The 21,527-nt window shown below is 41.8% G+C and overlaps 1 protein-coding gene, 1 long non-coding RNA gene and 1 pseudogene across 5 annotated transcripts in view; 1 reads left to right on the forward strand and 2 right to left on the reverse strand.

Annotated features, from left to right (window-relative positions):
• CDH20 (cadherin 20) overlaps positions 1 to 21,527 on the reverse strand; it is a 206,696-nt gene that overhangs the window by 79,214 nt on the left and 105,955 nt on the right. Inside the window, exons 1-3 of one of the 4 annotated variants that reach the window (XM_070452435.1) lie at positions 14,824 to 14,905; positions 12,340 to 12,399; positions 5,729 to 5,929 (exon numbers count right to left, since the gene is read on the reverse strand). The exons of 2 other annotated variants lie outside the window; for them this stretch is intronic. The gene's annotated coding sequence lies outside the window, so the exon portion shown is untranslated. Of the gene's footprint in view, positions 1 to 5,728; positions 5,930 to 12,339; positions 12,400 to 14,823; positions 14,906 to 21,527 lie in introns of those variants that run through there. One more of the 4 variants, XM_070452437.1, reaches the window with a different exon arrangement.
• The window catches only part of LOC110129863 (uncharacterized), a 56,767-nt gene that overhangs the window by 27,880 nt on the left and 7,360 nt on the right, over positions 1 to 21,527 (forward strand). The gene's annotated exons all lie outside the window — the stretch shown is intronic.
• Positions 13,360 to 15,026, reverse strand: LOC110129862 (GTP-binding nuclear protein Ran-like; annotated as a pseudogene).

The raw sequence follows: 21,527 nt of genomic DNA on the forward strand, positions 1-21,527 counted from the left end.
TATGGAATCACGAATGGTACATAACTTAGTGTGAACTATGTTTTCTAAACATTCAACTGGTATCAAAGAATTGTCATGCTAAATTACTTATGATATTTATGGAGTGCATTAGGCAGGCTTCCATCTCATCCCTTGGATGAATCTTCTGAAGTTGTAATTTTGTTTTCTTGAAGCATAAGCCATTCAAGATGGGTTACTTGAAAGTCTCGAAGATCTTGAATTATTAGTTCCTGTTATTAGCAGCTGTCATTGACATGCCTTAGATGCCCTCTGCTCTGTTCCAAGAGAACCTTTATCAAATACTTGTTGGGCACATTACATTAGTAACTGTTGCTTGATCTCTAGCTTCCTTTGTTTTGTGAAGGAGGCAACTAAAAAGAAATTATAATCTCTGGATCAGAGAGAGAATAACACTGTCATTTTGGTAAAGTTACAGGTTATATTCTGTTACTAATGCTAGATAATGCTAGATACGTGTTAGGGGTTGAATTGTATACACTCCAAAAAGATGCTGAATACCTAGCCTCTGGTATCTGTGAACATGGCCCTATTTGGACATAGAGCCTTTGCAGGCATAATGGAGTTACAATCAGGCCATGAGGGTGGGCCCTGATCCAACATGACTGATGTCCTCATCAGAAGGTGGAAGGCAGACACCCAGAGGGAGGGTGGTCGTGAGGAGGCGGAGGGTAGAGTGATGCTGCCTCAAGGTCAGGGGACCCCCGGGGCCATCAGAAGCCGAAAGGCAAGGAAGGGTCCTCCCCAGGTGGCTTGGAGGGAGCACGGCCTGCCGAAACCCTGACCCTGGACTTAGAGCCAGTTTCTGTTGTTCAAAGCTACCTGGTTTACGGTGCTTTGCAGTGGAAGCCTAGGAAACTAATGTACCATGCCTAGCTGTTTTTCTATAGTTAGTCATCATTTTGATCCAATTTTGAATTCGTTAGTTTTGTATACTCCTGTTTGAGATGGAATACTCATTAAATAAACTAAAATATTTTCTGAATCAACACTAAATTTGAATCCTCTACTTGAATTGGCTGCAGGTATACTTTTTATATAATCTAGATATGCAGTAGTTCAAATTTATCTTTTCATAAAATGCCAACATTGCTTTTATGTTATCTTAGTAAAAATATAAATAAAAATGCCATCCGGTTTATTAGTACTTTGTGTGTGTGTGTGTGTGTGCGTGCGTGCACGCCCAGTTGCTTCCGTCAGTTGGAGTCTTTGTGACCCCATGGACGGTAGCCCTCCCGGCTCCATGGGATTTCCCAAGCAAAAATACTGAAGTTGGTTGCCATTACCTTCTCCAGGGGATCTTCCTGACCTGGGGGTTAAACCCCCATCTTCCTGTGACTCCTGCATTGCAGGAAGATTCTTTACCCACTGAGCAACCTGAGAAGCCCTTAACACTGACTACTAAATAAGATTCTGATTCAAAAATACTGAAAGATGCATTTAATCCTAAATCAGTAAATTATTAAAAATTAAATGAAAAAAAAAGCATTTAAACAGTGTTTGTCATTAGTAGCTACTGATGTCTAGAATATCTAACATTGGGGGAATAAAGTAGCAAAAACATAAGGGAAACACAATTGGCTAAGGAAAAAGGAAACTGCAAAACAGCTTATGTAATAGATACACCATATGGTCAAGGGATGTCAAAAATCTCAGATTTATTTTGAGACCAGAGTCAGCCTGATCCTGAAAATTACCTTTAAGAAAGGAAGGTCGAGTTGCCGGTCCCCCCCCGGATGGGTTTCCTGAGCGGGAAGCCCAGGACTGCATTGACGGCAGAGACGACCCTATTCTGAGCCGCCCTGGGCTGGGCGCGGGCGGCCTCTGCGGTGCTGGCCCATCACTTGTGCTATGACTCCCCCTGCACTGCATGGGCTTCTCTGACTGGCTCCTCACTTAAAGGAGATCCCACGACACCTCCCCCTTTTGTCATTTGCCTAAAGTCTGCTGTTTTGAACTCAGCGCCAGGAAGACTGGTTACAAATGTACCCAGGAGAACCTCAGAGATGTCTCTGAGATGTGACTGTCATTGCAGAATGTCATCAAGGTCACTTGTATTTATTTTTTCCTAAATAGTTTCTTGACTTTAAAATGCCTTTGGAATTTCCAGCTCAAAATTCTAATTCCTTTCAGTGAGCTCAGTCTTATGCAAAACTTGCTTCCCGCCTGCCAAATTGAAAGCATCTGGATGGAATACTGAATTTAGGTCATTTTTTCCCCCTAATGTGTCCTTCTTTAGAAGAAAGGAAATCAAATCCAATAACATCACAAGAGAAGAGGGTAAAATATTTCCAACAAGAGTTTCTTGTTTCAACAGTTGTTTGCAATGAAGTGTGTGACACTCTCTTCCCTGTCTCTGCCTCTCCTACAGCCAGATCTCAGTGGTTGATTTGAATTTTTAAAGGCTTCCCTGATAGCTCAGTTGGTAAAGATTCCTGGATCTGGAAGATATCCTGGAGAAGGAATGGGCTACACACTCCAGTATTCTTGGGCTTCCCTTGTGGCTCAGCTGGTAAAGAATCCACCTGCAATGCCGGAGACCTGGGTTCAATCCCTGGTTTGGGAAGATCCCCTGGAGAAGGGAAAGGCTACCCACTCCAGTAGACTGGCCTGCAAAATTCCATAGACTGTACAGTCCATGGGGTTGCAAAGAGTCAGACACGACTGAGCAAGTTTCACTTTCACTTCACAGTCTTTTACTTTCCATTATCTCTATAGTACCATCCTCTGCTAAGGGGGAAGACTAGAGTATTCCAATTCCTGAGGTTAACCAAGGCGGATTTTCCATCTTCCCAGTGGAGGCTCTGGGCGAAGTACAGACAGGGCTTCTTCGACTTGAAAGTGCATAGGAATTCTCTGAGGGTCTTGTTAACGTGCAGATTTTATTAGATCAGCCTGGGGTGGGGCTTGAGCTTTTGCATTTCTAAAATACTCCTAGGTGGTATAAGAGCTGCTAGTTCATAAAAGACATCTAGAGGGGCACTGCATGGTCCACTTTGGGAGTATCTAGCTTCAGGTTCACTTTCGTGGCTTAGTCTCTCTCTTGTCACCTGGCTATTTCTGGGCTTGATACATTGAGGGCATATAGGATTTAGCATTGAGTAATGGCACCCCACTCCAGCACTCTTGCCTGGGAAATCCCATGGACGGAGGAGCCTGGAGGCTACAGTCCATGGGGTGGCGAAGAGTCGGACACGACTGAGCGACTTCACTTCCACTTTTCACTTTCATGCACTGGAGAAGGAAATGGTAACCCACTCCAGTGTTCTTGCCTGGAGAATCCCAGGGACAGGAGCCTGGTGGGCTGCCGTCTGTGGGGTCACACAGAGTCGGACACGACTGACGTGACTTAGCAGCAATGGCAACCCACTCTAGTACTCTTGCCTGGAAAATCCCATGGACAAAGGAGTCTCAGGGACAGGAGCCTGGTGGGCTGCAGTCCATGGGGTCGCACAGAGTCGGACATGACTGAGCGACTTCACTTCCATGCATTGGAGAAGGAAATGGCAACCCACTCCAGTGTTCTTACCCGGAGAATCCCAGAGGTGGAGGAGTCTGGTGGGCTGCCGTCTGCGGGGTCGCAGAGTCGGACTCGACTGCAGCGAGAGCAGCAGCAGCAGTGTCTCCCACATTGTAGGGCTTTCCAGGGGGCGCTCTCAGGTCAGTCCAGCCGCTCAGTCGTGTCCGACTCTGCGACCCCATGCACTGCAGCATGCCAGGCCTCCCTGTCTGTCACGAGCTCCCAGAGTTTACTCAAACTTATGTCCATCCAGTCGGTGATGCCATCCAACCATCTCATCCTCTGTCGTCCCCTTCTACTCCCACCTTCAACCCCTCCCAGCATCAGGGTCTTTTCCAATCAGTCATTTCTTCGCATCAGGTGGCCAAAGTATTGGAGTTTCAGCTTCAGCGTAAGTCCTTCCAATGAATAATCAGGACTGATTTCCTTTAGGATGGACTGGTTGGATCTCCTTGCAGTCCAAGGGACTCTCAAGAGTCTTCTCCAACACCACAGTTCAAAAACATCAATTATTTGGCGTTCAGCATTTTTTATAGTCCAACTCTCACATCCATACATGTCTACTGGAAAAACCATAGCTTTGACTAGGTGGGCCTTTGTTGGCAAAGTGATGTCTCTGTTTTTTAATATTCTGTCTAGGTTTTTCCTAGCCTTTCTTCCCAGGAGCAAGCATCTTTTAATTTCATGGCTGTAGTCACCATCTGCAGTGATTTTGGAGCTCCCCAAAATAAAGTCTCTCACTGTTTCCCTATTTATTTGCCATGAAGAGATGGGACCAGATGCCATGATCTTAGTTTTCTGAATGTTGAGTTTTAAGCCATCTTTTTCACTCTCGTCTTTCACTTTCATCAAGAGGCTCTTCTTCCCTTTCTGCTATAAGGGTGGTGTCATCTGCATATCTGAGGTTATTGATATTTCTCCTGGCAATCTTGATTCCAGCTAGTGCTTCATCCAGCCCAATGTTTCTCATGATGTACTCTGCATATAAGTTAAATAAGCAGGGTGACAATATACAGCCTTGACGTACTCCTTTCCCGATTTGGAACCAGTCTGATGTTCCATGTCCAGTTCTAACTGTTGCTTCTTGACCTGCATACAGATGTCTCAGGAGGCAGGTTAGGTGGTCTGGTATTCCCATCTCTTGAAAAATTTTCCACAGTTTGTTGTGATCCACACAGTCAAAGGCTTTGGCCTAGTCAATAAAGCAGGTGGTGCTAATGGTAAAGAACCTGCCTGCCAATGCAGGAGACATTAGAGACGTGGGTTCGATCTCTGGATTGGGAACATCCCCTGGAGGAGGGCATGGCAGCAACCCACTCCAGTGTTCTTGCCTGGAGAATCCCACAGACAGAGGAGCGTGGTGGACTGCAGCCCATAGGGTCGCAAAGAGCCAGAAACGACTGATGTGACTTAGTACAAGTGCAGTGTCTCCCACACATGGAGGTGATGTCACCATTTCCCTTTTTCTATATTCCTGTTCTGTCCCTACTAAGTGTTCTGAGTGTTCAAAAATCAGTGCACATAGAAGCTCGCTATTACAGAGAAACCATTTTTAACTGAGTAGAGAGAGGGAAAACAAGGAAAGATTTGTATCTACATTGATCGAACCTATATTCCATCATCAAAGAATTCAGAATTTAATTTTACCAGAGGTGATAGTTTCTTTAGTATTTACTTAGCATTAAGGTAAGTAATAGTCAGAATGATACCAGGTTGAAGCATATTTAATTTTTAGCTTCCTAAGTGCTCTAAATAAAAGAGATTGTAATAATATGACCCAAGCTATTATATCCCCAGTGGCACTTAAGACTGATAGATATAATGTTCCACTTAGGAGCTATCATGGTACAATTAACTGGATGGTATTAAAAAGAAGTTTCTTAAAACAGTTAATGTTGTAAAGCTATTTAGAAATAGATCTGTGCTTCTCAAGTAAATACAAACAAGGACTCCAGTGATTTTAGTGGATAATACAAGAAATCAACAAGCCCAATTCTAGTTTCCCATGGATGAGATTTAAACAGCAAATCTATGCTACTTTAGGCAATTAACATAAAATATACTTAAATTTGGAAGATTTACTCTGTCATCACCTTCCCACACAATAAACGCAGTTCCCAGGCTCCTTTGCCTTCATTAATTCACATGGCATTGCTGACGTCTGCTCTCCGCTGCTTAAGCACAGCCTACCTTCAAGTTAAGTTCCTGCATCAGGGCTCTTTAGCTTCTGTTCAGATCCTGAAGGAATCACAGGATACACACATTACGAGCCTTTCAGCCTGATTCTCTAGCCCTGAGGGAGGCTCTGTTGGTGTGTGCTGAATCAAAGAGGTTTGTGGAGAACAATTTCTTGCCTGTCGTCTGGCAGAGCTCATACCCAGCTGCCTGGCCCTGGAAAGGAGAGGGATATGATGGGCCTCATGTGAGAGGAGATGCTTTCCGAGATGTCTCTCAGACAGGCTATCTTCCTGACTCCCCTTCCCAAATGTTACAGGAGTGGGGCTAATAAATTGTGATTCAGGGCTATATAAACCATGAACAATTTCAGATACTATGGTATCTTTTTTTTTTGGAAATGAGTGTTTAGTTGTTGTTGTTCAGTCGCTAAGTCGTGTCTGACTCTTTTGCGAACCCATAGACCACCAGGCTCCTCTGTCCATGGGATTTCCCAGGCAAGAGTATTGGAGTGAGTTGCCATTTACTTCTCCTGACTCAGGGATTGGACCCGTGTCTCCTGCATTGGCCAGTGGATTCTGTACCAAATGGGCTACTATTCTCCTTAACCAAGGAAAACCCTATTCTTAGAGTGAATGTTGGTTCAATATCGTAAACACTAACAGTAAACTGAGACGAAGGACCATGAAGGTTATAGAGGAGAGAAGGCACAGATGGAGAGGGTCTGATACCAAGAAAAAGGCAGACAGACGGGAGGATAAATAGTCACGGAGAGACGATGAGAAGATGCAGAGACAGAGGAAAGAGCAGAGCAGAAAGACACTGCCATGTTTAAACATGCCGTGATAAGCTCTGTGTGTTTTCTTTAAGTGTTTGAAGGAAATCTAGTTCCTTTGCTTATACAAGGAGTCAATTCAGGATCCAGTCTGCCCGCTGGAGAATCTCATTTGAGAGTGAGCTATATCATACAGAAGAGGGGCAGCAGCAACGTGAGGCTGACCGGGAAATGCAGGTGGACGGTGTGGCCGTGGAGGCTCTGGGCCTGAGTGGACAGGAAACGGGGAGGGGTGAGCAGGCTGGTGAATCAGCTTCCTGTGTTTTCACAGTGTTTGACTCCAGAAAGCACTTAATTCCCACACAAAGAGCTAGATCTTGTCATATGTCTACCAAACCATGTGGAGATCACAGAATACCTAGGCCAAGTCCTGTTTTGTATTTGGTTACCTGAAAGAAGGAAAGACAGATTTTGTGCCTGTTACTTACCATCAACTGTGCTAAAACTTATTATCTGGCAACCTCTTGGATCCCATTACTACCTAGGAGCAAATAAGAGGAATGGGGCTAATCAAAGTATAGCCTAGAGGATTGAGGCTGGCAACTGACTGGGGAATAGGACCACTCCAATCTGTACACTTACAAAGTGATAGTGTCACAGGAGACCATTTGGCTTGGACAGGAAAGGTCTCCTGCAATGCAGATGACTTGGGTTCGATCCCTGGGTCGGGAAGATTCCCTGGAGAAGGGAGTGGCTACCCACTCCAGTATCCTTGCCTGGAGAATTCCATGGACAAGGAGCCTGGCAGGTGAGAGTCCATGGAGTCGTAAAGAGTTAGACACGACTGAGCTAATACTTCCACTTTCAGGGGACATTTTTAGTGAAGCTGGATGCAGAATTTAAACTTACACACCTCTCTTAAAACATTTTCAGTAACTTATGAAAAATTCTTTCTAAAACAAAGGCTCATCATGGAGATTATGTTACAATTTATATAACAAATATTAACTTGAGATAAAATTAAAGGATCTTTTTTTTTTAATGTCCTTTAGCACAGAAGTGTATAGCATTTGTTTTTCATGGTAACCTATAGTTTTTTGTTTGCTTGTCTAACTCATATTCTCATAATATCTTCACACTCCCACATTCCCACATTTGGCAAATAATTGTATACTTGTGGAAGAAATAAAATGTTGTAAAAAATATTATTAAGATAATAACATGAACTTACAGTGGTTTTATAATTAGCCATATTGAAGAAATCAAAATATGGAATAAATTACTCAAAAACTATGTCATCTTAAAATGATTTAATTATGCACATTCACATTTAAAAAGTAGAGTTGACCTCCTTTCCAAAAAAATAATTTCATTAATGGCTCCAGAATCTTTATCTTACAAACTATCCTATTAAAACTTTTACCCATCAATCATACTTTTTAATTAACTAAACTGCAGACTTTATTTAGATTTCTCCAATTTTTTCATTAATGTCTGTTTTCTATTCTAGGATTCAATCCAAGATCCCACACTGCCTTTAATTGTCATGTCTCTTTAGTCTCCTTCAGTCTGTGTCATTTCCCAGAGCCTTCTTAGTCTTTTGCGATATTGAACAAAATGATGTAGCCATCAGTTTTGTTGGAAATGGTTTGCAATTGTTGTCTTTAGCTTGGTTTCTGGTGGAAGAGTTTGGGGATAATTCTAAGTGGTGGTAAAATATCTGTGGTAAATATTATTTTTTAAAGAGATATAAAATAATCCCATATAGAAAGTACATAAAAACAATAATATAACATACATACATAGAGTTATGAAGACTAAAAATGTATAGGGCAAACATGAAAAAAATGATAAGATTCTAATAATGAATATAAGAGCTGAATGAAAGGAGGCTGTACCTCTGGAATACTATTGGGTGGGGGTTTGAAAAATTATTTTAAGTTTATCTGGAATTAGCTGGGTGGTGTGGGAGAAGAGGAGTGCTGTTTGCCCTTCTAGATATTAAATGTGTTTTAAAACTATGATAATTCAATCGTTATGGTACTAAGGACATAACACAAAAAGGTCAATGAAACAACACAAATTTCAGAAATAGCCAACTGCACATAGAAACTTAGAATACAAAACAGGTATTTCAATTTCTATAAAGAGAATGTTCCTCAAAATATAAAACCTAAACAGTAATGTGCCATTAAATGCTTTACAACCAGGTCCCTGAAAAAAACTGTATGCAAATATATATATGTACATAAATATTATGCATTTTTTACTAAAATAGATGATACCTAGCATACAATTTAAAAATAAAAATACACAATACTCTTTATTGTCAATAAATGTTATTAACGTAATCAAGTTTTGTAATGTAATTTTTCAGAATGCTTTTTTTGATTTATTTCTAACTTTGAACTTACAGTCAATATTCAGCCATGATTTTTGACACATGGAGTTGCATCTCAGTCTGCTAACTCTTTTCCCAATAAATATACTGTTATTAAATCTGATATGTGTATTAAATCTGTTAAGCTTCTTTTCATCCCCTTCTCATTAATTAACTAAGAACTCAGTTTCAGAACTAAATCAAACCCTGGTTTGTAGCACTAGCTGATTTCTGTGGTGTAAATACTCCCTTCACGACCAATTTTAAGCTACCAATGGTGTCACTGAATGTGGAGTTGGGAAAAGATGTGGAATAGCACACTACTATATCCACTATCTGCATATTGTAGTCATAACTAATTTTGAAAGTACAGATAATAAGAACGTTTAGTAAAGTAACTAGTATTTATTGATTTTGTTTTAAATATAATTTAATTGTAAGTTTATGTAATTTTTAAATAATGACTACATTTTATGATTGATCACTGAGGTCTTAATCCTGTAGATCACTGTTTCAAAGACGGGACCACAAAGTAAAATACTGGAAACTTTCTAAAATATTTAGACTGTAAAGCAAGTTAAAAAATAAGATGAAAAATCAGAAAATAGATTAATTACTTCTCTGGTGGGCAATTTAGCAATACATATCAAAATATAAAATTTTCCATTTCTTTGATCAAACTTTTCCTTCATCCGTTAATTCCTCATATTTTTTGAGCACCTATTACGTTGCAGGAACTTCTAAGAATTAATTTTACAAGCATATAAAGACCTGTAAGATAGGAGAGCTGCCTCAATGTTTTATAGTAACAAAGCATTAATAAAATATAAGTGTTCATCAATAAGGGATTGGTTAAGTAAATGATAGTTCATTGATATGATTGTAACCATTAAGAATGAAGCTATAGATCAATAATGTTCATTGTAATGGAAATATGTCCATGGTGCATTTAAAAGCAAAAATCAGCAAGTTTTAAAAGTGTATATGGTATGATTCCATTTTGTAAGGAATAATTATATCTCTAATACATGCACATACAGGGACTTCCCTGTAGCTCATATAGTAAAGAATCTGCCTGCAATGCATGAGGCCGTGGTTCTATCCCTGGGTCGGGAAGATCCCCTGGAGAAGAAAATGGCAACCCATTCCAGTATTCTTGCCTGGAGAATCCCTATGGATAGAGGAGCCTGGGGCTACAGTCCATGGGGTCTCAGTCAGACATGACTGACTAACACTACTACTACTGTACATGGACAGATAAGTATACAGAAAGTCAGGAAGGATTTGAACAAGCTATTAATAAGAGGCAAATTTTTCTCTTCTGAATAAATGGTTTTATAATGAACATGTATTACTTCTTAAAAATAACACTGAAACTCTTTCCATTAAAAATTGTGATAAATATGTCCATCATAGATGAATCATGTTCTAGAGGAAGGACTTTAGGCTTTGGACTAAAAGTCTTGTTTGGAGTTCATAGTACCATTTTCTCTAGTTGAGTACCTATTTGAAAAACCCCATAATAAATAGTAAAGTTAAAAAAAGAGAGGTTTGAATTTCAGTTTCACTTCTTTTAGGCTATGTGACCTTGATTGAGATAACTGCTCTGAGCCTCATTGTTCTTTCTGAGTGGCAGGATAGACGGCATTCTTTATTCATTGGTGACTTGGCTCAAAGTCAGAATGTTCTGTTGCTTAGTTTCTCTACTTGGGGAGTGTTGCTAACAATGGAAATGGTGGTAATGGTTGTATCTACCTCATAGAATCATTGTGTTAAACGAATTAAAATGCATGCCTGTCATTGAACAAATTTTGATTATCTTCATTATCTGCAAAATGGGTTGATGGTGATGACAGTGATGCTAAAACACACCCGGACGATTTGTTAAATACTTAATATTTAGACCAAATGCTAGTTGCATCTACATTAAAACACAGCCTGAGTAAGATTTCTTCAAGAGAATGGCCAATGTAATTTATTTATCTCATGTCACATCTAGAAATTAGATAACAGGAGGTTGAATGCAAACTTTGGATTTTGACTCATTGAATAAAATACCCTTTCTCTGTTCAGTTATCCAATATACTATTTCAAAATCTGGACTGCCATATTTAACAGCAGAAATATTTCTATATAATTTTATTTTGAGAAATCTCTATTGGATCATCATAATTCTTTATTATTCCATTAACTCAAAACAATTTGTACTGCCTCACTTGATATTCTCTGTAAATGGAGGCGATGCAATTACGGTATTTTAAATAATTTAAAGTGCCATGTTCCCTACTACCCATCCATTTGTGTATATATTATTCTGTGTGCATACCTATGGGATGCCAACACACGGCCTAGTCCTTCAGTATGGAGCCATTAACCATGGGAGGATCAGAAACGATGTATATATTAATGATGTATTTTAATTTAACACATGACAGCAAGGGAAGGCTGAGTGACACATCATATTTAGCTACAAATAAGGGAAGAACTCATTGCTTAGGAGTGTTCGAGTCACAGGTGAATAGAATAGGTTTTTATTCCTTCCCTGACAGAATAAATTTATCTCCTTAAAAGTCACCTTTATGCTTTCTACTTATCATCAGGAAGGCTGCATTCTGTATTTCAATTTTATGTGGACAAGACATTAATTTTAAGTGAAAGACATTGTTCCGTGCTGGAATTAAATGAGGCCATTATTGGTTTGAGTGCTAAAGATGTGTCTGTGGCGGGGGTGGGGGGGGGGTGTTCAAGCTCATGTTTGGCTTTAATGAGAAAAGTGCTATGTGAATATGGTCCTCTTAACTTTTTTGGCAGTGAAAGCAGAGTCTAAATGGGGCCATACAGTTGAAAGCGATCAGCAGCCTCCCTAAGTGTCTAGAGTCAGAGTATACATATGCTATCAGATAGGGGGTGTATGCAGGAATAGATGGGTCCTTTCTCAGTGGAGAGATGGATATGGCCACTGATAACTGATTTTAGATAGAGGAGCTCAGAAAGCATTAACTTCTGCTATTGAGAAAGGAACTTCAGAGGTCATCTAGTTTAAACCAAAGTTGCATCCTTTCAAGAATCATGTCTCTCCATTTCTTAAACACCCCCAGAAAGAGATTTTGCCACTCCTCCCAATACATAAATGTCATCAAATTGGCAGGAAAGAGAGAAAGCTGGTGATTAGAACAGGATGAATATTTAAAACAACTTTAACGCATTCTATATCTGAGAGAAAATAAATGAGGTTCCTTCAAATAAGGCCAAGAAGACCCATTCAGCTCTATTCAGGGCAAATTCAGGTGACTGTAGAGGAGCACAAGCTAATTATAATTAAATAGTGCCTCGCTCTCCTTCCTGCTAGACCCACACTTCCTGAAAGGCAGCTTGATAGCATTTTCACTTTCTCACTTCCCATTCACTCTGCAACCTAGTGATAGCTGACTTTTGCTTCTCTAATCAATTGAAATGGTTTTTGAAACTCACCCAAGGTGTTCCTTCCCAGTGTATAGACACTTCACAGGCTTCTGTTATTTGACCTCTCTGCTGTATTTGAGAGAGGAGGAAGGTGTTTACAAGTATTCTGAAATACACAGTTTCCCATTATTCTGCTAAATAGTGTTATGGGGTGAGGGCTGGTCTTTCTAAAGCTTCCTTTCTAAAACAAGGGAGGCTGATTGGTCCTAATCATTAGTCTTCTTTTCCTTTTGCTTTTGATATTTAACTAGCATTAAGTCAAGCACTGTGTTGCTTTACAAATGTTTTGTGATTTAATGCCCCCAAAATAGAAGGGAGGCAGCATTAAAGAGTCAGACAAGACTGAGCACAAGCGCGCACATCAGCATCACCTTCATTTTACAGAAGAGAAAACTGAGGTTCATAGTGGTAAGCTACTTGACTGGAGTTATGTAGCTTCTTGGGGCTTCCCAAGTGGGGCTAGTGGTAAAGAACCTGCCTACCAATGCAAGAGATGTAGGAGACATGGGTTCAATCCCTGGGTCAGAAAGATCCCCTGGAGGAGAGCATGCCAACCTACTCCAGTGTTCTTGCCTGGAGAATGCCATGGGCAGAAGAGACTGGCTGGCTAAGCTCCATAGGGTTGCAAAGAGTTGGACAAGTGTTGCTTCAGTCGAAGCAACTTAGCATGCATTAGTGTGTGTGTAGCTCTTTAATGCGTAGTGTGGTGGCACTTGGATTTAAACTAGCCTTGGGCCCTTGTCCAGTATAGCACAGCAGAAGACAGCTGAGAGGAGCAGAAATCAGCTGCTCAGGGCATATGTTGCAGCGGCAGGAGTGAAGTGTAAGTGCAGGTCGTCGTCGCTGTTCTTTAGTCACTAAGTCGTGTCCAACTCTTTTGTGACTCCATGGACATTGCCCACCAGACTCCTCTGTCCATGGGATTTTCCAAGCAAGAATACTGGGGGGGGGGGGGGGTTGCCATTTCCTTCTCCGGGGACCTTCCCAACCCAAGGATTGAACATGAGTCTCATGCATTGGTAGATGGATTCTTTACCACTGAGCCACTCAGTTCAGTTCAGTCGCTCAGTCACGTCTGACTCTTTGCAACCCCATGGACTACAGCACTTCAGGTCTCCCTGTCCATCACAAACTCCCAGAGTTTGCTCAAACTCATGTCCATTGAGTTGGTGATGCCATCCGACCATCTTCTCCTCTCTCATTGTCTTCTGCTGCCCTCAATCTTTCCCAGCATCAGGGTCTTTTCCAATGAGTCAGTTTCTTTGCATCAGGTTGCCAAAATATTGGAGTTTCAGCTTCAGCCCTTACAATTAATATTCAGGACTGTTTTCCTTTAGGATTTATTGGTTGGCTCTCCTTGCAGTCCAAGGGACTGAGTGACTAGGGAGCCCATAAGTACAAGTGGTAGACTGTTATTAGGCTGAACACATTGGGACTGAAAAAGTGTGTGCCTGAGTCAATAAAATGACTTCAGACCAACTGCCTAGGAGAGCAGAGAACAACTTCTCTTTCTGAAGAGATTTTTGATTTAACTCATCATACTCATAATGACTAATTAAATGTCTCTTCACCCCATAGGTCATTCTTTTGCTTTTTTTTTTTTGTTAGATATTTGAAATACAACTTTACTCTGATTCTAAACGGAAAGGAATGGGAATGACAGTAACAAACAAGATTGCACCTCTCATATTGTCATGCGACTACAGCAGTCTTATATTTGAAAGTCAAGGAGTAAACAACTGTGTTCCAAAACACCTAAATATGCAGGTCCAAAAACTGAATTTTTTTTTTTTAACTTCCACATTCACTCCAAAGCTCTATTTCCTTCAGCATCCAAAGATTAAGCACATGTTCTGCTTAGCTATATAATAAAGTGGCAAACACACTGCACCACTGACATCACAGGACAGTTGCCTATAAAACTAGACTTCTGATGCTGGGCCCCAGCCTTACTTCCTCACAGGCTATCTTCTTCATCTGGGAGAGCAGCTGTCTGAGCAACCTCTAAATCGTGCTCAAGCTGTGCTGCCAAGGCTGGGTCCATGACCACCTCTGGCAGGGCAAGAGCAGGCATGGCGACAAACTCCAAGTTAGGGTCTCCTATCAGTTTTCTAGAAAGCCAGAGGAAGGGCTTTTCAAAGTTATAGTTACTTTTGGCATAAATGTCATAGTACTGGAGATTCTTCTTTCGGTGGAAGGCAACTGACTTGGCCTTAACCTTTCTGTCCTTAATATCCACTTTGTTGCCACACAACAGAATAGGGATGTTCTCACACACTCGTACCAGATCTCTATGCCAGTTAGGCACATTCTTGTAAGTAACTCTCGATGTTACGTCAAACATCACATTGGCACACGGAGCTTGTATGCAACAGCCATCTCTCAGTCCACAAACTTCTCCTGACCAGCCGTATCCCACACATTGAACTTAATCTGTCCTCTGTTGGTATGGGACTCAAGAGGATGGACTTCAACACCAAGGTAGCTACATACTTCTCAAATTCACCAGTCAGATGACGTTTCACGAATGTAGTTTTTCCAGTACCACCATCACCAACCAATACAAGTTTGAGCTGAACTTGGGGTTCTCCTTGAGCAGCCATTACATGTTACTTCCAAAAGCGTCTCCGCGCCCATCTAACTGAGGGCTGGAAAGATGGCAGAAGCGCAATTCAAGGGCCCGGACACGCAGCCGACGCCGGCGCGCTGAGGGCGGGGCAGCGACGGAGCGTCGCTCCCACGCGGCTGACGCGCGCTTCCCGTCGCACCCTGTCAGCCTGGAGCCTGGGGAGAGGCTGGAGGCTCACGGGCGCGGCAGGCGACGTGGTGGCGACAATTTTGCTCCCAGTTTCAACTTCTGTATCCTCAATCCGTAATACAAAAGCGATTAATGAATATTTGTTGAATGTCACAAACCCTTTTCCTCTTGAAATTCTTTGACATCTACATGCAGGTTTTCCTCCCAACCCACTGGCTCTTCAGTCTCTTTATGTACTTTACTTTCCCCTTGACTTTCCAGGGTTTCTCAAGAATCTACCCTTAACATACATGGAAATCTACTATACTTATACTGTTGAGGCTATAACGTCCGTCTAGTGGTATTCACTATCCTATAACTATTGCCTCCCCAGTCTCTAGTTCATTTTAAATTTCTCTTCTGAGCATCATGGCTGTATGTTCAACTATTTTCTAGCAAACTCTGTTTGGAATCCTGTGGACACCTCAAATTCAGTAAGTCTAATATGATGTATGTTAGCCCCCATATTCAAACATTTGTGTTTTTGGAATAAAACATAGGATCTAGAGCTTTCATCATATGCTCTAAACGTTCCATGGCGGAGAAAAGTTCAGAACTAGTGTGCATTTTTCCTAAGAAACAGTGCTTTCCTGTGAATCCCAGTCCCAGGGGTTATGGCAGATTCTTGTGTGCAGGCATAGAAATGTTGGCCATTGCAAGGTTTCTCACCATAATCCGTTGCTCCTTGTGAGAATACCATGAGACAAGTGCTCGGGCCTGGTGCACTGGGAAGACCCAGAGGGATCGGGTGGAGAGGGAGGTGGGAGGGGGGACCGGGATGGGGAATACATGTAAATCCATGGCTAATTCATTTCACTGTATGACAAAAACTACTGTAATGATGTAAAGTAATTAGCCTCCAACTAATAAAAATAAATGGAAAAAAAAAATAAAGTGACCAAGTTAGCCATTAATGCTCTTAAAAAAAAAAAAAAACAGAGAGAATACCATAATTATTGGTCTATATATATGGCAACCTGCTTTGCTGTGCTATCATTCAACACTTGCTTACACTCTGTTCTTCTTTTAGGACCAGCCTTCCTATTGGTTTGCTTCAGGCCACTGTCTTAAGGTAAAGTGAACAGAGATATGAAAAAACATATCCCAGGATATAAAAAAGAGGAAGAAATTTGAAGGAAGTCAGAATAGGCAACTGTATCTAATCACATAGGAATGAGAGTGAGAAATGAGACTAGGTAATGATTAGGAGGTAACTGGTAATTTCTGAGTAAATAATTTGAGAGGAATTGTGCAGAAGACAGACTACAAGTGATAAAAAAGGAATAGATAATGAAGAGAGTGTGAAGGTGCTAGAAAAGGCAACAGTGAAATTCATGACCATGGAACCGAAACAGATGAAGGACTCGAAAATATGGAGGAAGGGATTAAAGTGTTTGATGGAGAAGGTCAAGTTCAGGAGCAAGGTAGTGAGAGAGGTGAGCACAGGAAGCAGTTAAAGAAGGTGGGAGCCAGAGGCAAACTTGTGTTTGACATTGTCTTCAGTGATACCGAGTAAGCTAAAGTGTTTTTATTTTCATGGGTAGTTTAGCAGAGTGGAGATGAAATCAGTGAGAAATTGTGGGAGAAGTGTGTGTGGTAGGTTTTAACATTTCTATAGATTATTTGATATTCCTCCCTATCTGTCTAATTCACTTCCCCTTAAACATGAGCCAGACTTTGCAATTGACTTCTAACATAAAATGCAGTGAAATGATGCTGTGTGGCTTCTGGGACTAGATCATCAAAAGCGTACAACTTCTATCTCTCTCTCTCATGGGATTATTGTCTTTGTAACTCAGCTCCTATGTGTTGAGGAAGCATAGGCCATGTGGAGAGATTCACATGGAGAGGCAACCTGGCCTGTGGCCCTCAGCCCAGGCTGAAGAACTAGCCAAAATCCACCACCAACTTGGCAGTCCTCAAAGTGAACCATTGGGAAGAAGATCTTCAAACCTTGTTGAACTACCCCAGCTGATGTCACATGGAGCAAAGAGGAGCTTTCCCTGCTAAGCCCTGCCCAACTTGTATATCTGAGAGGAAAATATATAATTATTACTGGTTTAAACCATTAGATCTGGGTGGTTTATATGCAGTGACAGAAAACTGGATTAGAGTTTTAGCAAGGCAGTGAACTGAGATATTTCACTTTGAGTGACCTGAATTTAAATCTTTGACCACTAGTGTGACTTGGAATAGGTTACATAACATTTCTGAGCCTCACTTTTCCTGTCTTTAAAGTGGGAATGATTTAGACTGCAGAGGTTTTGTGCGATTTAGAAATAGCTAGTATAAAGTCAATGGCTGTTACATAGTGGCCATTCAGAAAATGATAACCATCTTTGTTACTATTAGGGAAGCTTGGAAGGAGCTTGAGCTTTGGCACAAATGATATTTATGTTTACCTTCTGGTTCTGTTACTGATTGTGACTTTGGGCAAGGTATGTAATTTCTCTGAATTGTGCATCCTTGTGTAAATGGAGGATGGAACCCACCTTGTGGGTTGTTATAGGTTAGAACTAGTATCTGTAAGATAGACTAGAGACCATATAGTAGGACTTCCCTGGTAGGTCAGAAGTTAAGAATCTGCCTGCCAATGCAAGCGATATGGGTTTGATTCCTGGTCTGGGAAGATTCCACAAGCTGTGGGGCAACTAGACCCATGCACCACAGCTATTTAGCCTGTGCTCTAGAGCCTGTGAGCCGCCACTACTGAAAGGCATGCACCCAGAGCCTATGCTCTGCAATGAGTGAAGCCACTGCAAAGAGAAGGCCACGCGCCGTGACAAAGGGTGGCCCCTGCTCTCTGCCGCGAGAGAAAGCCCCAGTGCTGCAGAGTAAAGACCCAGCTAGGCCAGAAATAACATAAAATAATTAAAAAAAAATAGTGATGAACACATGGTAGGCACTCAATAAATAGAAGGCATCATGATGATTAATATAATAATGACTGTTATAGCCCTGAATTTAATATGGCTACAGGCAGGAGTAGGGCAAACTAGAAAATTCTGAGCCAAGCATCAAAGCCTTTGAGGCAGTTGGAGAAAGGCTCTAGTAGAAGATGGTGATGAAGTTTTGGGAAGGATGATATTAATAATTGATATGTTTCAAAAGAAGAACCTTTTGAATGATGAGCATAGAATGAAGACTTACAAAAAGCATTTAGAGTGACCCTCTTCTTCTACTAGTACTGGGAGTAGGAGGAAATAGGTTAAGGAGATTGGAAAAATAATGAGTTTCTTAATATTAGAAGAGGCTACAAAACTCCAACATAATGGATCTGAAATTATGAGAGAAAAGAGGAGACCAAGACCCTGTAAGAAAGGTGGTATGATTGATAAGCAGTGTTAGTTTCAGGAATTTTAGGGAACAAGAGGGAGATTTCAACCTCTCAGTCATTCAACAAATTCATGGTCACAGCTCCATTCTCTGCTCTAACGTTAGCCGTACACACAGGCTTGCACAGAACTTGAGGTCATTCCCTGGTCTTCCACCTTTGGGCTGAGTCTCTCTTAAACTTCCACAGACAAATGAATCTACTCTTAAAAGACTATCAATCAATAACTTAATAGCTCAGTGTCTGGGATCCCTCATTCTGAATTCTCATATCTACCAACTTCAGTCTTTCTTTTTTACAAAGACCTTGGCTTTCAAGCATATCCCGTACCATATTCCATGACCATTGAACTTCTCTTTTGACTGGTTTGACGGAAATGCAAACAGGCTTTACTCAACAGTTCCTGAGAAAGGTACATGTCAGCTTCTGGAAGCATTCTTTAAAAAAAATGTTTTATTAGTCTAAATAGCATGATGCATGCTCCTGTCTTATGTAACTTTGCTATAACACCATTCATTCATCTGATATTTGCTGAGTATTAACTATGGGCTAGGCCCTGGGCTAGACACCCTGTGTTTCTGGAGCTTGTAATTTATGGTGGGACTGGGGATGGGCTGGTACTGATGAGCAAATGAGCAATAAACAAATGAATAAGTTCTACTAAAGAACATCCATGACATGCAGTATATCTGGGCCAACTATGAGACCCAACTCTCGGGTGCCTGAGAGAGTCCCGGTGTTGGGTAGGTTGGGAGAAGGACAAGAGGAATTGTTTTGGGTGGCTGACCTCCTGCCTGCCCGTATTGTACACTCAGATCCACTGACTCCAGGCAGGTCCTACTGCCCTGACTTAGTCCAGGGCCTCCTGTGAGCAGCTTTCTGGATCCTGCTGGAGTTCTCTCTCCTTTCCCCTTCCCGTCCTTCACAGAGTACTGGGCTTCAAGGAGCCAAGGTACTGGTTCTCAGTTCTCTGAGATGGTACCATGAGAAGGATCCCTGAATGATTTTTTCTGGGGCAGCGCTCCTCCAAATCTCGCCCACAATGGGATCAGGAGCTTGTGCCAGAATGTAAATCGATGCCCTGTGTCTTCTATAAGGAACAACCTCCCTGTGGAAAAAGATGTCAGCTGAACTCAACAGCGTCCAGCGTTGGCTTCCGATCTTGCCACAGATTGGAACAAATAGTGTGTGGACAGGTGCTTATCTGTAGGCCACACTTTGAGAAGCACTGTTCTAAAATGTATATTGCAAATTGAGGATCCAAATTGCTGCATCCAGCCTGCAGATACAGTTTTTTTGGCCTGCCGCTGTTTTTAACATTCTGAAATGGAAAGATTTCACATAAAATCTCCCGTTTCCCAAAACCTCTTAATCATACCTTTCTTTGTGTCCCTTCGTCTTTGGATGTCTTGGGACTCCACATTCCTACATGGCAAGTCAGAAATGACTCTTTTAATAGGGCAGGGACCTTCAAGGGGCCCAACAGGCCCCTTTGACCCACTTTGTTTCTTTGTGTTGCCTACTGCCCCCTAGAGGCGTTTGGTTTCATAACCCCTAAGAATCTTGGTGGTGGGGACAGTCCCCCAACAAACCTGACGGTTGCTCAGTCCACGGAGGGAGAAGAACTGGGCTACAGTGTGATTGAGAATGCCTCTCCTCAAGGGAGGGACAGATTAGGAGAGGAGCATGGAAGCGTATGTATCACCACATGTAAAGTAGGTAGCTGGTGGGAATGCGCCCTGCGACGCAGGAAGCTCAGCCTGCGCTCGCTTTCAACCCAGAGGGGTGGGAGGTAGGGCGAGAGGGCGGGGGCCTGTGCACACCTGCGGCTGATGCGTGTTGATGTGTGGGAGAAGCCAGCACAACACCGTGAAGCAGTTATCCTCCGATTAAAAATAAAAAAAGAATAGGTTTATGGATGCTCGAGAACATAAATGGATGTAACAGGCTACCTATTACTCATAGTGGCAATCCAAAGTATAAACATTCAAAAACTAAAAAGATAAGAAGAATGCCTCTTCTCTTCCTTCCTTTATCCTTCCATCCATTCATGGCGTCTTCTCTCATGCCCTCTCCATCATAAAATTACTCAGCATTTATTGCCCTGAGCCTGCTCAGCGATGAGACGGGCAGAGAAAAGGTGATATGCATGTGTTTGTTCATGCACAGCAAAGTCACGGTTCCAATCCGTCAAGCACCGTTTTTCCAAAAATCTGGGGAGCTGTTAGATCCATAGACCTGAGGGCAAATCCATGTGGGTAAGAGGTTTTCTTGGAGGACCGGCCCTGCATACCACTGCTGACTGCTCGGAGATGACTGACTGCAGACCTTCCCAAGAGAGGAGGCTTTATCAAAGGACTGCTTTAGAAAGTGCGTTTTGGTTTTCTAATGGTTCAGCAATCTTGTTACAAAGATTCTTGTTCCACTGCTCCCTCTAATCCTTACAAATTTTACAAAATGGTGTTTGATCTGACTTCTCTGAAAGCACACAGTAGTCTCTCATTTTAGTCAGATTTCTTGATGCTCTTTTTTCTCAGTTTAAAGCCTTGAATATATTTTCCTGTGCCTTGTGAGGTATATTAATTAAAATAGAAGATTATAAGGGGTAAGTGTGTTGCATACCTCTGGACTTTGGGTAGCCCTCATTTAACCAGACATGGGTAGAGTTCTGGAAAAACCCCGTGATGGTCTAAGACAAAGGCTCCAGCTTGCAAATCCCCGGGACCGGCGCTTGGCTTGGTGCTTCCTTACTTGCATTTTCTTGGTTTGTATTTATATGATACAAAATATTATAAGATGAATGGTTCCTCAAGTGAGAGGAAGGAGAGGAAAACTGAGTGCAGAAGTCATTTTTTTCTCAATCTAAAGCCAACGGAGTTTAGAATTTTAAGCAAGTCATGGTGGATGGGAAAATACAAAGATGCTGCTAAGTCACTTCAGTCGTGTCTGACTCTGTGCAACCCCATAGACGGCAGCCCACCAGGCTCCCATCCCTGGGATTCTCCAGGCAAGAACACTGGAGTGGGTTGCCATTTCCTTCTCCAGTGCGTGAAAGTGAAAAGTGAA

Source organism: Odocoileus virginianus, chromosome 22, assembly GCF_023699985.2.
Source record: "Odocoileus virginianus isolate 20LAN1187 ecotype Illinois chromosome 22, Ovbor_1.2, whole genome shotgun sequence".
Classification (NCBI taxonomy): Eukaryota; Metazoa; Chordata; class Mammalia; order Artiodactyla; family Cervidae; genus Odocoileus; species Odocoileus virginianus.